This window comes from Marmota marmota, unplaced genomic scaffold (assembly GCF_001458135.2).
Source record: "Marmota marmota marmota unplaced genomic scaffold, marMar, whole genome shotgun sequence".
In the NCBI taxonomy this organism is placed as follows: Eukaryota; Metazoa; Chordata; class Mammalia; order Rodentia; family Sciuridae; genus Marmota; species Marmota marmota.
The window spans coordinates 6,291,685-6,308,719 of record NW_025999925.1 but is presented as its reverse complement, the minus strand read 5'-3'; the positions used below and the strand labels follow the sequence as shown (position 1 = coordinate 6,308,719).

The window sequence follows — 17,035 nt, the reverse complement described above, 5'->3', positions numbered from 1 at the left end:
CTAGGCCTATCATCAATGCATCAAACCCCTTTGTCCAATCACATTTCTACAAAATGTCCATTTTCCAACAAACTTAAGCATAAAAACAGTTTCCCTAGGTCTTTGTGTCTTCATTTCTGAAGGATCCCATGTCACATAAAACTTTGATTAAATAAATCTGTAAAGCTTTTCTCTTTTTAAGCTATATTTTATTTTTGGGGTGTCAGTCGTGACCATTACAATGCAAAAGGAATTAAATCATACTTCTCACACACATACACAGAACCAAGGTAACAATAAATACTAAAGAATTATCATCAGTAAACCCTCAATGAAGGAACTTCTATTTTAAGAATAGGGAGGAAATTTTACTATAAGCAACAATTGAGACACAAGAAGGAAGACCTCTCCGTCTCACTGGACACTAAATAGCATCGTCATTTGACATTCATTCAAACTCCAGATAGCGAAACAAACCTATCTGCGGAGGAAAGACCACACTCCATCACGACTGGATGTACCAGAATAAGAGAAGCCCTTCTCCTCCTGACCAACCTGGACCATGTCTGCCACTATTCTGTCAATACCTGGACAAACCTGTACTGAGAAAAGCAGACGGTGCAGGGACAGAAACAAAGGACAAAACTGGGACAGAACAGGAAAAGGATAGGGGAGCTGATTCTGGAGGCAGAACGAAAAACAAAGTCTGAAAGAGCAAAGCTACATATCCCTCTCCCATGCAAATCAGACTTCACAAATTAGAATGAGATTGTATTTTAAAACATCTCTGGGAAAGTTAAAGGGTTATAATTCTTTCATATTTTAATATGAATTACATTTACAGGTCCTGTGTTGGCTGTACAGAACTCAAGCAGGACCAATAGATAAAAATGACACACAAATATATCTTGCTTCAATAAATTAAGAACTGCATAATAGTCACAGTTATACATAGTGGATGGACTGTTCTATAAGGTAGCAAACTCTCTGTACTGGAAATTCCAAGGTGTTTTATTAAAAAAAGAAAAAGAAAAGGCTGAAAATTCAGGATCCCTTCAAGGCATGGGAAGTCCATAATTGATCTTTGTCATACATGAGCAAACTCCTTCCTGGTTTTCTACCCCATTCTAAACACTTACAAGAAAACTTCTTTCTTATACCTGTTTTTAATCCTAAGTCTACAGGAATGCTTATGTATTCATGGATCTCCTATATCAGAAACCCTATGAATTTACCAAAAATGCAGACTCTGAGCCCCCCTGCAGTGAACTTTAGGGGTTGAAAAAAAGGAATTTGCATTTTTAACTAACTAACTTTTTAAAAATTATTTTTAAATTTGTATTTGTTCTTTTTAGTTATGCATGACAGTAGAATGTATTTTGACATATCATACATACATGGAGTATAACTTCCCATTTTTTGTAGACAACACGTTTAACAAGCTTCCCAGGATGATTCTTAGGCAACAAAGTGTTGAGAAATTCCCCCTAAAATAGCTACTATAATCGACAGTTGAATTATTTTACCTAAAGAAACTATCAAAAGAATTCTGAAACCTTTTGCAGATTTCACTCTTTCACAGCCTCTGAACTGTGGCTATGCTTAACACAGGTTCCCTTGGTTTTAAGGGTGATGACAATTATACTAGAATAGGTAATCATTCTAAATCAAGGCTTTAAAAAAACTAGAATAATTATTTGGAGGAGGATGTGCATAACAGGAGAAAAGAGGGGAAACAATGGATGGGAGATTCCTAGTAGAAAAAGACACACAGAGAAACAAGCTCAGTGGCAGAGTGCTTGCCTGGCACGTGTAAGGCACTGGGTTCAATTCTCAGCACCACACAAACATAAATTAAGGTCTTGTATCCATCTACAACTAAAAATAAAAAAGAAAAGAAATACAAGCATGAGCACACACATTCATTCATATGTTCATCAAATATTCATGATTCATGATCAAATACAATGGACTACAAACAGATATGGGAATTTGGGATACATTAATGAATGACACAGGCAAACACCCCTACTCTCATGAAGCTTACAGGTAGCAGAAATAAACATTCATGTAATAAACAAACACATTGTACAGCATCTTGGAGATCACAAAACATAATAGGGTAAATGGGTCATGAGTGCAAGTTGATTGGGGATAATCTTACAAAGGTGGTTGGGGAATATTTGAGCAGGGGCTTTAGGAAGATGCGGAAGAAAGTCTTGCAGATATTGGGAAAGACCATGTAATCAGAAAGAACGATCAACACAAAGTTAAGAGAAAGCCAGGCACATACAAGAAAGACCAGTATGCTAGACAGAAATACAAAGGGAGAGGGTATGAGGAGATGAAGAGCAAAGAGATATCAGGTGTTGAGGGCTGAAATCAAGTCAAGATGGCACCTGGCACTTTATTTAACCCAGCCGGAGTACAGCAGTCAGGGACCAGTGTAGAGACTATTTTACAGAGTCATGATTTACTCTAAGAAAAAAAATTAAAAGTTAGTAAAGGGGACTTTCAATTTCCAGTTCTACATAAGAAGTTTGGAATTTGCCATTCCAATCCAACAAGTAAAAAGATAAACAAATTGAAAAATCAGCAACTCTTCTTGGACACCTTAAGGGCGGTGAGGACATGGGGCAAACTGCTGCTCCAAGACTGGAAAAACAGACGAGTGAATAGGGCAGAATGGTTTGCCAGAGCAAAAGCCCTCTAAGAAAACTGCAGGAGGAATCAGAACTGGGGTAGGAAAGTCTGTAGTGTAATTCATGAATTGCTGGAGGCTCAGTGTGGACAGCTCTGCGGTTGACCCAATCATAGGAGGACCCTCTACCCATACTTTTGTTCTCACAGTAAATATCAGAAAAATCCCCTTGTACTTGTCACAGGGGAAAGAGGGAAGTGACCATTCTGAAAAATACTAGAACACTCTAGTGTTCTTAACAAGCACTATCCTTGGGAGAAACAATTTAACCAATGCCAACTTGCTGGGGTTTTATTGATGCTTAACTGACCTACAGGAGTCAGACTCCCCCTACTTGAACCATCCTGTCCTACCTAAAGGAGAAGTAAAACACTTGTGGAGTTCATAGAACAGACTCAATAAACGACAGCCCTAATCAACAGGACTACAGAACACTTCCCAACACCTTATCACCACATAACTAAAGAGCTATTTACAGCAATTATTTCATCTGGTACCTCATGTCTGGATATCAGGGAAAAAAATTATAAGACATATAAAAAGACAATTTGAAGGAGCATGGACAGAAGTTGAAGAAACTTCAGACAAAGCAGAGATGCTGAATTATCAAAACAGGAATCAAAGTAAATATGACTAATGCGCTAAGGCCTATAAGGGATAAAGTAGATACCATATGAGAATATATGGACAATGTAAGCAAGGAGATGGAAAGCCTGAGCAAGAACTAAAGAGAAATGCCAGGATCAAAGCCACTGTAGCAGAAATAAAGGATATCTTTGATGGACTTATTAGTAGACAGGATACAGATGAGAAGAGAATCTCTGAGGTTAAGGATATAACAATAGAAACTTCCCAAACTAGAAAGCAAAAGACAAAAGAGATGATCTAAAGACTGTGAAACAAACACAAAAAGTATAATATACAATGAAAATATCAGAAGGAGAAGAAATATACAAAGGATGGGGAAGAAATGTCTGAAAAAAAAAATGACAGAATGTTTTCAGGTTAATGTCAGATATCAACTACAAATCCAGGAAGCTCAAGAACACTAAGCAGAATAAATGCCAAAAAAACCCACACTGAAGCAGAAACTACAGATAAACAAAGTTGAGGAAAAATTCCAAAACCCGGAGAGAAAAACACCTTACCTATAGAGTAATAGAGATAAGAATTGTACTTGACTTCTAAGAAACCAAGTAAGGAAGAGGAGATTGGAACAAATGTTTAAAGAATTAAGAGGGGGGAAACCCCTCACCAGCCTAGAATTCTGTACTCTGTAAAATTCAGCTTCAAAACTGAAGGGTATAAAAATTTTCACAGGTACAAAAATTGAGGGAATTAACTACTAGTATATCTGCCTGCAAAAACTGTTAAAGAAGTTCTTTGGAGAAAAGAAAAATGATATAGGTCAGAAACTTAGGTATATGTAATAGCAGTAGGGCATCTAAGAAGAAAGAGATGAAGATAACATAACTTTTATACTTAATTGATCTAGCAAAAAAAAGTTGGTTCAAAATAATAACAACAATGTATTTGATTAGATATTCTTATATATGCATATATAAAATTGAAATGATGGGAGAAAAAAATGGGTTATTTTGTTTTATCAGTTACTCATGAAGTAGTATGCAGTTATTTGTATGTGGGTTTGGATTTGTTGTAAATGTATAGTGGGAACTCTAGGACAAGCAAAGTTTAAAAAAAAAAAAAAAGGGAAAAAAAAACACCCTCTAGAATAAGGAAAGTTAAAAAGAAGACAAAAACAAGTTGTATATCTGATATGTTAAGAAAGGAGAGAAAACAGAATCATATAGTATGCTCAATCTAAAACATCTAGAAGACAAAAATAGGAACAAAAAATAAGGACAACAAAGTAACCAATATGATAATATTAATCCAACAGCATAAATAATCACTTTGAGCATCAATAATCTATGTGCACCAATTAAAACACAGAACTTTTCAGAATAGATCAAAAACAATAACACCCGTTTTTTTCCATCTTGTAAAATGAAGAAGGAAAATCTGGATAGCAAAGAGGAGAAACCCCAAGCCAAGAAGGTTGATGCCAGTAGTAAGGTTAAAAAGGATGACCTCCAGGCTAAAATGACAAGAAGGGGAAACCCCATTGCAGTTGAAACCTCATCCTTAGAGGAACTGGCAGATATTACCAATGTGGTGTGTATTCCAGAAAGGACATCTACAAGAGGCAGCATTTAACTGCTTAAATCCAAAGGAGAAATTTCTCATTCCTGTCACAAAACCATTTGGTGGTGACAAGGATGATGATATCTAGGTGATAAAGCTTTGCAAAGTGCCTACATATTTGTCTACTGAAGAATGTGCCTCCAGAGCTGTTGGGCCAAAGCAAACACCCCTTCAGCCAGACAGGAGAAAACTAGAAGCTAGCATTCCTTCTGGATCCTTCCTGTTCATCCTTGCTGGGGCCACAGAGGCAGGATAGTGGTTTTCCTGAAGCAGTTGAGCTCCGAGTTGCTACTTATGACTGGACCTGTATCCCTCAACTGAATTCTTCTGCAGATAATACACCAGAAATTTGTCATTGCTACCTCCACAAAAGCTGACATCAGTAGTGCGTAAATACCAAAACACTTCACTGATGCTTATTTCAAGAAGCAGCATTTATAGAAGCTGAGATGCCAGGAAAGTGAGATCTTCCATATGGAAAAAGAGAAACATGAGCTTTATAGCAGTGCAAGGTTAATCAGATAGCTGTGGACTCACAAATTCTACCAAAAATCAAAGCTACTCTTTGGCTCCAAGGCTATATGTAATCTGTTTTTACTCTAACAAATGAAATATATACACACAAATTGGAGTTTTAAATTTATTTCTTACCAAGAACTGAATTAAATGATTGGTACACTTAAAACAAAAACAAAACAAGACCCAACCATAATGTTTTCTATAACAAACTTACTTTAAATACAAATATATAAATTAAAAGTAGATAAAGATGTGTATGGTGGCTCATGCCTGTAATCCCAGTGACTCAGGAGGCTTACGCAGGAGGATCACAGGTTTTCAAAGCCAGCCTGAGCAAGTTAGGGAGGCACTGTCTCAAACTAAAAAGGAGTGGGGATGCAGATCAATGGTAGAATGCTTTTCTAACATGCACGAGATCCTGGATTCCATCACTCGTACCACCAAAAAAAAATGTTTATGTAGATAGAGAAAAATATACCATGCTAACCTAATCAAAAGAATGCAAGACAGCTGGGGGTTTGGCTCAGCATATGAAAGGTATTGGGTTCAATTCTCAGCACCACGTATAAATAAATGAATAAAATAAAGGTCCATCAACATGTAAAAGAAATTTAAAAATAAAACAATGCAAGAGTAGTAACATTAGTTTCACAAAGAGCAAATTTCAAAGCCAGGAAAGTTATCAGAGATAAAAAATAGTATATTACATAATGATAAATGGGTCAATTCTCCAAGGAGACATAACAATCTTTAATATACATGTACCTAAATACAAAGCATCAAGCTACATGAAGCAATACTAATAGAACTGTAAGAAGAATTAAATAAATCCACTAATGTGATTAGAGACTTCAATATCTCTCTAATCAAAAATGGAGTGATCCATCAAGCAAAAAAATCATTAGGAACACTGTTGACTCAACACCATCAATCAACTGGATATAGCTGATATCTATCAAGTACTTCACTAAACAACCGAATGCATTCTCCTCAATTTCACATGGAACACTGACCAAGATAAGCCACATTTTGTGACATAAAACACCCCTTTACAAATGTAAAAGAAATCATGCAATGACTATCCTCAGTTCACAAGTGAATTAAACTAGAAATTAATAACAGAAAGATAGCTAGAAAATCCCACAATACATGGAGATTACATAACAAAGTTTATCACAACACATGGGTCAAAGAAGGAATATGAAGAAAAATTTTAAAATATTTTGAACTAAATAAAGTAAAAACACCACTTATCAAAATGTGTCAGACACAGTGATACAGTAGTTAGAGGGAAATGTACAGTGCTGAATTCCTATACCAGAAAAAAAGGAAGCTATAAAATCAATAATATAAGTTTCCATCTTAGGAAACTTCAAAAGAAGAACAAATTAAATCTAAAATTAACAAAAGAAAAAAGAGCAGAAATTCATGAAATTGAAAATAGGAAACCAATAGAAAATCAAAACTTGATTCTTTAAAAAGATCAATAAAATTAGTAAGTCTCTAGGTAGGCTAACTAAGAATAAAAGAGGATAAAATCAATGGAATTAAAAATCAAAAAAAGGATATCATTGAGGTCCTGTGGACAATCAAAGGATAATCAGATAATCAGGGAATATTATGAACAATCCATGCCCACAAATTTGATACCCTAGAAGAAATGGACCAGTTCCTTGAAGGACACAATTTGCTGGAACTTACATAAAAAGAATTAGACAATCTGAATAGGCTTATACCTAAGAGACTAAATAAATAATAAGCTTCCAAAACAGAAAGCACCAGGCCCAGACAGGTTCACTAGCAAATTCATTTAAAGAACAAATTTTATTAATTCTCTAAAATGGTTTTCACATGATGTGCTATAGTTTGGAACTGGAGTGTCCCCCAGAGGCTTGGTTGCCAGTTTGTGGTCTCCCAAAGGTCTTTGTTTTAAAGGTGATGGAAACTTTAGGGGTGGGTCCTAGTGTAAGAAAGTTGGGAACATACCCTTGAAGTAGCCATTGGGACCCTGGACTCTCCTCTCCTCTATGCTCCCTGACCACAATAAGATGAACAGACTTCTCCACAGTGCACTCCCCATAGGCCTAAAGGAACAGGGTCAAGTAACTTCTGAAAATGTAACCCAAACAAACCTTTTCTCCTTTAAGTTGTCGATCTTAGATTTCTGTCACTGTGACAAACTACCTAACAAAAGACAGGAGCAGAAGAATTATATCCTAACTCATTTTGAGGCCAGCACTATACAAACATCAAACCAGAGAGAAACTACAAGAAAACTACTGAATCACATCTCTAACATAAATGGAAAAGTCCCCAAGAAAAAAATCAGCAGCTTGAATGCACCAATGTATTAAAATAATAATACATATATCAAGTGAGATTTATCCCAGGGATGCAACATTAGTACAACATTCAAAACCAATCAATATAATTCATTTGATCAAGAGGCTAAAAATGAAAAAAAATCATATAATCATAACAATAGATGCAGAAAAAGCATTTCACAAAATCTAAGACTCATTCATAATAAAAACTCTCAGCAAACTTAGAGAAATTCTTCAACATGATACAGAACATCTCAAAAACACTGCTAACTTCATACTTAATGGTAAGAAATTAGAAGCTTTTCTGTTAAACTCAGGAATAAGGCAAAGATGTTTCCTCACACAATGGCTTTCCAACACTGTACTGGAATGCCTACCCAATTAATCATAAATAGAAGGAAAAATACATCAAAAGTTATAAAGATTAGGAAGAAAGAAAGAACAATGTCTTTTCTTCACAGATTAACAAGACCATCTATGTAGAAAATCCAAAAGTTATAAACAAAAAAATCCTGGAACCAGTAAGTGATTAAACCAAGATTGTAGGATAACAAAGTTAATCACTTTCCTATATACCAGTAGTGAACTAGTAGAATTTGAAATTAAACACATAATGCCATTTATATCAGTATCTTCCCAAAATGAAATATTTGGGTACAAATTCAACAAAATATCTTAAGTACTGTATGAGGAAAACTACAGAACTCTGACAAAAAAAAAATCAAAGAACTACTAAATGAGAGATGTTCCATGTTCATAAACAGGAAGATTCAATGCTGCCTAAATGTCAGATCTTCCTAACTTGATCTATAGATTCAATACAAGTCCAATTCAAATCCCACCAAATTATTTTGTAGATATAAATGAACTGATGCTGAAGTTTTTATGGAGAGCCCAAAGACACAATATTGAAACAGAAGAACAAATTTGGAGGGCTGATGATATGTGAGTTCGAGGTTTATTATGAAGTTACAGTAATTCAGACAACACGGCATTGACAAAAGAATAAATAGAAAATATCAATGGAAAATAACAGATCTTAGAAACAGAACCACATATAGACAACTGATTTTCGACAAAGGGACAAAGGCACTATGATGGAGCAAACACGGTCTTTTCAACAAATAGTGTGAACACACACATACACACACACACACACACGACATAAACCTTCAACCCTTCATTAAAATTAACTCAAAATAGACCATATACCTAAATGTAAACTGCAAAACTATACAACTCCTAGATGATAACATAGGTGAAAACTTAACTGACCTGGGTATGACACCTACTTTATAGGTATAATAGCAGTGGTATGATTCACAAAAGAAATAATAAGCTTGGACTTCACTAAAATTTTTAAAAACCCTTTGTTCTGCAAAAGGCAATGTCCAGTAAATGAGAACATAAGTTACAGACTGGAAAAAAACATTTGCAAAAGATCCATCTAACAAAGAACTATTATCCAAAATTCATAAAGAACTCTTAAAAATCAACTATATGAAAGCAAACAATCCAATTAGTAAATGGGAAAAAGATCCAAATAGATACCTCATCAAAAGGAGACATATAGAAGGCAAATAAGCAAATAAAAAATTGTTTCTCACTATATGCCAGAAAAATACAAATTAAAGCAGTATCATGCTACTATATACTTATTAGAATGGCCAAAATCCAAAATAATGACACCACTAAATGTTGGAGAGAAAGTAGAACAAAAGGAACTCTCATTCATTTCTGACTGAAATGGAAAATGATAGCCACTTTGGAAGATACTTTGGCAGGTCCTTACAAAACCAAACAAAACAACATCCGCAAGATGGCAAACTAGAAGCTCCTAGGACTCTTCTATCCTACGGAAAGAAAAGAAGCAATAAATAAACAACTACATTTCAACCACAGTAATGAAAATAGAGAATGAAGAATAGCAAAGAAGCAACAGAAATCCTGTAGAGTGCAGAAACCCAGGACGACCACACAGAGAAGAAAAGAAAACACCTCGTCTCCACTATCCCATTCACACCATCAGGATCAGCACGAAAGCAGGATGGACTTCTTCCTGTGAGGAAAGGGTGAGAGGACCCCAACAGCCCAATCACCAGTAGAGCCTCATAGTCTCTTGCTGTTGGAGATTCCTGCAGTCCTCAGGCTTTAAACCCAGTTGAGGGTGCTCCCTGGAGTCCCCAGGCTAACCTACTCCCACAAAAAGGGCCAATGCTATTCCCACCACCCCAGTAATCACACCATGGCCCATGCTGCTGTTGTTCTGCATCACTCAGAAAAAGAGCCACTGCTAGAGTGCATCGCACTTCAGGGGTGAACAGCCACTGTAACTATCCATTCATGAGGCTCAGCTGCCACTGTACCACCCCAACCTGGTAAGGTGCCACCCCAATGCAGCACTGCTATTACAACCTACCTCCTGGGCCAAGTAACTGTACAGTCACTCCCTTTCTCTCATTGAAGTCACTGGTGCACCCACTTTTACAGCCAAGCTGAAGTGGTACCTTGTCCCCCCAACCAAGACTATGCCTTTCACACGGAAGTAGTCATATCTCCCTGCACAACAACAATTGATATGGTGCTCCATTCTCAGGATTCCTGAGGCTCTGCTAATTGCTGCAGCTGCAATTTCTGGGGCCAGAAAGACACAGTACTTTGCATGCAAGGAAATCAGAGCCTTGGTTAAGCTATGCCATGCTGCCCACCAGGCCAAACAATCACAGCAACCTACCTACCTAGAATTTTACTAGTCCTCCAAAGTCAAAGCTGCTGAGGCACTCCAGCTTTCCGAGACTGCAGTGATCACTGCGCTGCTCCCTGTTCTCCAAGGTCCAAGCCACAGCAGCATCTTGCCATTCTGAGTCCTTGCTGCTGCTAAACTTAGCCTTACAAACCTGAGTTACTGTCCCACCATGGTGAGCCATGTCCTACCACCCCAGGTCCCAGAATCACCATTGTGTGGTACCTCATCCCCTGTAGCCCAAGATGCCACTGTGAACTATTAAATCTAAGTCCCAAACTGAAACTGTTCCCTGTTCCCCAGGGCCTGAAAATCTAGAGCACCCCTTCTTCCCCAGAACCATGGCAGTGCTACGCCCTGCCCCTCGTGGGGGGCAGAATCAAGGCTATATCCCAGTACCCTGGTCCCAAGTTGCTGGGACATCCTTCAGAGCAACCGATTCTGACTTAGTGGGAGAAATGCATCCACTTTTGTCTCAGAGAATGAACACACATCTCAAGTCCCCGGTGATAAAATAGTTTTGTAAGACCCTAAGGTCAGAAACCCAACTCCATAGCTGCCCTGAGGACCTTTGCTCTGGATCCCAGTGCCTCTGTAGCTGCCTATGAACCATGTCAGACCCAACACCAAAAGATATCCCCTTAGCTAGAACTCCCCACCATGCAGCCACCATCACTGTCACAAACTTCTGGACCCTGGACCACTAAGTGACCCATGGTAATTACACTGATCATAACTGAAGAAACTGCAGAGAGACTACAGCACTACACCTATATGGAACCACAGCTACTGCATTCTGGCCAGCCAGCACCTCAGGCCCCATCTGCAGGAAAAAAATCCTCCCCCACAAAAGCAACTCTGTACAGTCTGGAAGAGATGGTTGTCCCACCAATGTACAGACATCAATGCAGGGCCCCAAGAAACACGAACAAGCAACGAACCATGACGTTACCAAAGGAACACAAGAATTCTTCAATAATTGGCCCCAAAGAAACAGAAATGGATGAACTGAATGAAAAGCAATTCAAAATAATAATATAAAGGATATTAAGGAAACTCAGAAAAAAAGAATACAAACAGACTATTCAACAAAATCATAAAAACAATTCAAGATCTCAATGAGAAATTCAGCAAAGATAGCTATCATAATAAACAAAAATCTTAGAGCTAAAGAATTAAATGAAATAAAAAGTAAACTGAAAGCTTCATTGACAGTAGATTAAGCAGAAGAATTGACAAACTTGAAGAAAGGACTTTTTGAAATTATGCAGAGGGGGAAGAAAACAATGAAAAATGAAGACAGCCCACAGAACATAGGTAACATGATTACACAAACAAATTTTCACATTCTAGGAGCTCCTTGAAGGAGAAGAGGAAAGAAAAAAAAAGCTTATTTAATAAAATATTTGCTGAAAATTTTCAAAGTCTTGGGAAAATTACGGTACAGACATTGAATCCATGGAGTTCAAATGTGCCCAAATATATCTAATTCACAGATATTCTCCCAAAGGCACATTAAAATCAAACTGCCAAAGAATGAATTTTTTTAAAAAAGCAAGAGAAAAGCATCAAGTCACATACAGGAAAATTTGCATTAGAATATCAGCAGATTTCTTCTTGCAGGCCAGGAGAAAATGGGATGATACATTTCAAGAGCTAAAACAAAGAATACCCAGAAAAGCTGGCCTTCTGAATGAAGAGAAATATTTTTTCATAAACAAAAACTGAGGGAGTTCATTACCACTACCCCTGCCTAAGAAATGCTTAAGAGACTTTTTCAAATGGAAATGAAAGGGCAAAAATTACTAAAATGAATATGTAAGAAAATATAAAACTCTGGTAGCAATAAAGACACAAATTTACAAAACTCTAAAACTGTGATAGTTTTATAAATCATGTATCTCTAGAATGAAGGTTAAACTCAAAATGGTCAATCATGATTATAGTTACAATAAGTTAAAGAGTATACAATATAAAAATGCAAGTTATGACATCAAAAGCATGAATTGTAAAGGGAACAGCAAAAGTCTAGAGTTTTTGTATGTGATAGAAGTTGCCATCAGTTTAAAACAAGATGTTTCATGTAAGTCTCACAGTAACCACCAAACAAAAAACTATAGCACACATTTAAACAGTAAAGGAAAATGAATCAAAACTTAGCACCGTAAAAAAAAAAAATCATCAAAACAAAAATATGAACAAGACAGGAACAAAGCTATAAAACAACCAGAAATCAAACAACAAAACAACAATATCAAATCCCTACCTATCAATAGTGAGCCTGGGTGTAAATGGACAGAGTGGCTAAGCAGATCTTTTTTAAAAAATCCCTTTATAAGATGTCTATAAGAAACCCACTAAACCCATTAAATACCAAGTTTTCAATTCTGCAAATATTTAAATGAAATTGACACAGGTGCATTAGAATATGTTGGAAATCATAATCTAAGGCTTATGTATATAACCATATTAATATATTAATTTTAATGTACATTAAAACTAAAACTATGTTAATTTTAATTGTACACATTTTACCATAATTATATTCTTACCATTATACAGTTACATATTATATAATTATATTCTATATTTCCACATCTGAGACAAGGAGACAAAATAGGTTAAGCTTTAAGGACCACAGGCTAAAAGTGAAAGAACTGAATAAGATATTCCATGCAAATGATAACCAGAAGAGCAAGACTGACTATACTTATATCTGTTAAAATAGACTTCAACTATGAAACTGTCTCAAGAGACAAAGAAGGTTTTATGGTTGAATATGAGATATCACTCAAAAGCTCCTGTTAATGAAGGGAAATTCGAGTTAAATGATTATATTATGAAAGCCATAACCTAAGTCCATCCTAGTTTGAATGGCCTGACTGGGTGGTAACTGTAGGCTGGTGGGGTGTGGTTAGAAGAGGTGGGTCACTGGGGACATTCCCTGGAAGGAGAGATATTGCCCCTCCCTTACTATTCCCTGACCCCACCGTGAGCTGAGCAGTTTTCCTCCACTGGTCCCTTTACCCATGATGTGCTGCCTCACCTTGGACCCATGCAAGGGAGTCAGTCGATCATCTATGGATTGAGACCTCTGAAACTGTAGGCCCCTGAAACTGTAGGCCCCAAATGAACTTTTCCTCCTCTAAGTTGTTCTCATATGTCTTGGCCATGGTAATGCAAAAGCTAACTAAAATGAAAGGCTGGACATGGTGGGGAGGGTAAGGTAGGAGGATTGCAAGTTCAAATAAAATAAAATGTAAAAGAGGCTAGGTGTAAATCAGTGTCCTATCATGTGCAAGGCTCTGGGTTCAATCTCCAGCCTCCTGCCACAAACACACACATGAGAGAAAGAGAGAGAGAGAGAGAGAGAGAGAGAGAGAGAGAGAGAGAATTATTTAATGATACGGGAGTTTTGTTCATCAGGAAAATATATCTATTGTAAATATGTATACAACCAACATTGGAGCACCTAAACATATAAACCAAATACAAATAAACATGAAGGGTGATAAACCAAATACAAATAAACATGAAGGGTGATAAACCAAATACAAATAAACATGAAGGGTGACATAGCAATACAGGAACAGACAGGTACATGTCTGTGGTCCCATCTACTTGGGAGGCTGAGATGGGAGAATTGGAAGTTCAAGGCCAGCCATAGCAATTTAGTCAAATCTTGCCTCAAAATATTTTTTTAAAAGGGCAGAGAAAAAAACAGAAGAAAATAAATATCAGAAGATGTAGTTTGATGAAAGAGCACCACTGAGTTTGATCCCTAGTACCTCCAGAGAGACAGATAGACAGACACAGGGACTTTGATATCTCACCTAAAACAATAGATATATCTGAAAGAAAATTAATAAGGGAATACTGAACTTGAATTGTCATCTTGATCAAATGTACCTAACAGAAATAAATAGAATTTTCTCTCCATCCAATAACAATAGGATACATTTTTTTTCCAGTGCCCTTGGAACATTCTCCAGGACAAATCATATGTTAGATCACAAGTATTAAAATTTTTTAAAGGCTGAAATCATATCTGGCATCATGTCAGAACATAATGGTATGATATTTGAAATCAAGTTTCCAAGATTAAGTAGAAATCTTGGAAAATTCACAAATGTGGAAATATATGTTTCTGAAAAATCACGGTTCAAAGAAGAAATCAAATGGGATTGATTTCTTGAGAAAAGAAATATCTTGAGAAAAATGACAATAGAGACACAATACACCACAGATTATGAATGTAGCAAAAACAATTCTAAAAGGTACGTTTACAGAAATAAATGCTTACACAAAGAAGAAATATCCCAAATACACAATGTAACAGTATTCCTTGAAGAGCAAGAAAAAGACCAAATTAAGCCCACAATTAGCAGAAGGAAATAAATATCAGAATGTAACTAAAACAAATACAAAACTTAAATACTACATAAATAATTAAACTAAGAAAATCAGCAAAGTTGATAAACCTTTAGCTAGCCTGGGGAAAGGAGAGAATACGCAAGTAATTAAAATAAAAAATGAAAGCAAATAAATGATCACAAATGCCTCAAAAAAATTTTTTAAAAAAGGGCATAGGGACTATAATGAACAATAATATTCCAATAAATTTAAAGGAAATGGATGAAAAACAAATAAAGGAAATGGATGAATTCCTAGAAAATTATGACCTACAAAGATTAAGTCAAGAAGAAATAGAAAGCCTGAATGAAACAATAAAAAAGACTGAAGAAGTAATCAAAAACCTCCCAACAAAAAGAAGTCCAGGGCTTCATAGTTGAATTCTACCAAGCATTCAAAGAAGTTGTACCAATATATCTTAAACACCTCCAAAAAAAAAAATAGCATGAGAAGGAATAATTTCAAACACATTTTATGAGACTAACATCACTTTGAAACCTAATACAAAGACATCACAAGAAAACAAAACTACAGGGCAATGTCTGTGATTAATTGATGCAAAAATCCTCAGTAAATACTAGCAAATTGAATTCAACAACTCATATAAAAAGATTATACAACATGAGCAAGTGAAATTTATCCTTGATCCACAAGACTGATTTTATATTCACAAAACAATGTGATACATTATATTAACAGAATAAATGGTAAAAACCACATGACCACCTTGATTGATATAGAAAAAACATTTGACAAAACCTAATATACTTTCTTGGCAAAAGCTCTAAATAGTTCAGGTACAGAAGGGAAATCCCTCAACATAATTAAGGCTACTTGTTTAAAAAATCCACAGCTGATATTATAATCAATGGGGGGGGGGACTAAAAGTTTTTCCATTAAAATCCAGTACAAGACAAGGATGTCCACTCTTGCCAGTTCTATTTAATATACTACTAGAAGTACTGACAAGAGCAATGAGAAAAAGAAATCAAAGATATCCAAATTACAAAGGAAGAAATACAATTATCTTTATTTGAAGATATTATCCTACACATAAAAATAACTCCAAAGATCCCATTAAAATCCTATTAGAATTAGTAAGTGAATAAAGTCATAGTACACAAAATCAACATATTAAGTCAGTTTAATTTTTATACACAAGCAACCTAAAAACTAAATTAAAAAACAAAACAACTTCATGTGTGATAACAATAAAAAATAAAATACCTAGGAATAAATTTAAGCAAAAGATAAAAGATCTGTGCTATGGTTTGAATTTTAAGTGTTCCCAAAGGGGTATGTATTTAAGGAATAGTCCCCAGAGAGGTACTATTGGGAAGTAGTGAAACCTTTAAGAGGCGACTTTCAGTTAGAAGTCTTTAGAGTATCAGGGGTGTGCTCTTGAAGGAGATTATGGGACCCTTGTTCCTATCTCTCTCTTTGTCTCTCTCTTTTAGTAGTTTTGGTCTACCACAGGCTCCCACCATGATGTCTCACCACAGTCCAAAGCAATGAAATCAACCAATCATGAGCCAAAATAAACCTTTTCTCTGTATAAGTTGATTATCTCAGGCTTTAGGTATGATGAAAAACTAACACAATCTATACACTGAAAACTATAAAACACTGATAAAATAAATTGAAGAATATACAAATAAATTGAAAGATATCTCATGCTCATGAATAAAAATTATTATTGTTAAAATGTTCATACTATCCAAAGCATATACAGTTTCAATGCAATCCATATAAAACCCTAATGATAGTCTTCCCAAAAATAGAAAAAAAAATCCTAAAACTCACATGGAGTTATGAAAGTCCCCCAAATAGCCAAAACAATTATGAGGAAGAAAAATTCAGAGCATCACACTTTCTAACTTAAGATTATGTTACAAAGCTAATAGTAATCAAAACAGTATAGTATTGGTATAAAAACAGACTCTTAGACCATTGGAACAGAAAAAATAGCAAACGTTAAAAAATAAATCCAAACATGATTTTTTAAAAAATTTTTCACAGTTATAGATGGGCAGAATGTATTATATCTGTTTATTTTATTTTTTAATACCTTTATTTATTTTTATGTGGTGCTGAGGCTCAAACCCAGGCGTTGCATATGCTAGGCAAGCGCTCTATCATGGAGCCACA

General features: G+C 35.8%; 1 protein-coding gene and 1 pseudogene across 2 annotated transcripts in view; one reads left to right on the top strand and one right to left on the bottom strand.

Annotated features, from left to right (window-relative positions):
- Scamp1 (secretory carrier membrane protein 1) overlaps positions 1–17,035 on the bottom strand; it is a 100,360-nt gene that overhangs the window by 53,843 nt on the left and 29,482 nt on the right. The gene's annotated exons all lie outside the window — the stretch shown is intronic.
- LOC107152343 lies at positions 4,691–6,795 on the top strand (annotated as a pseudogene).